The sequence below is a fragment of the Sinocyclocheilus rhinocerous genome, unplaced genomic scaffold (genome assembly GCF_001515625.1).
Source record: "Sinocyclocheilus rhinocerous isolate Xijiao unplaced genomic scaffold, SAMN03320098_v1.1 C35033001, whole genome shotgun sequence".
NCBI lineage: Eukaryota > Metazoa > Chordata > Actinopteri > Cypriniformes > Cyprinidae > Sinocyclocheilus > Sinocyclocheilus rhinocerous.
Genome location: NW_015736687.1, coordinates 1 through 360, shown reverse-complemented (window position 1 = coordinate 360; position 360 = coordinate 1). Strand labels below are relative to the sequence as shown.

General features: G+C 40.8%; 1 long non-coding RNA gene across 1 annotated transcript; it reads right to left on the bottom strand.

Moving 5' to 3' along the window:
* LOC107734693 (uncharacterized) lies at positions 1 to 360 on the bottom strand. The gene is made up of 3 exons (XR_001639133.1): positions 287 to 360; positions 102 to 196; positions 1 to 14 (listed from the first exon to the last, which is right to left on the bottom strand). It is a non-coding gene; the product is annotated as an uncharacterized LOC107734693 (long non-coding RNA).

Genomic DNA, 360 nt, shown 5'->3' with positions numbered 1-360 from the left:
ATTTGCTCTTCAAGCTACATATGAGGAAAAACAGCAGTCATTATATAAAATGAAATGAATAGTGATACTACTAACACATTGTTGCTTTTATAACAGCTCACCTGGTCTTGATGAGTTTGGGGTAAGTCTTCACTAAGTAGTCAGAGATGTTTTTGTTTGTCATGTCGAGCAAAATGTCCCCTGTTGGCTCTTTTCTCTACATCAGAGCAAAAAAAAAAAAAAATCACTAATCCAACTTCCTCCATAAGCACTATTAAAACATTTCAGTTCCATCATAGATCCTGACCTGGCGTGGCGGCAGTCCTCCAGCTCCAGCCGGACAGACGGGCAGCATGGTGAGCTTTGTATCAGTGCTGCACT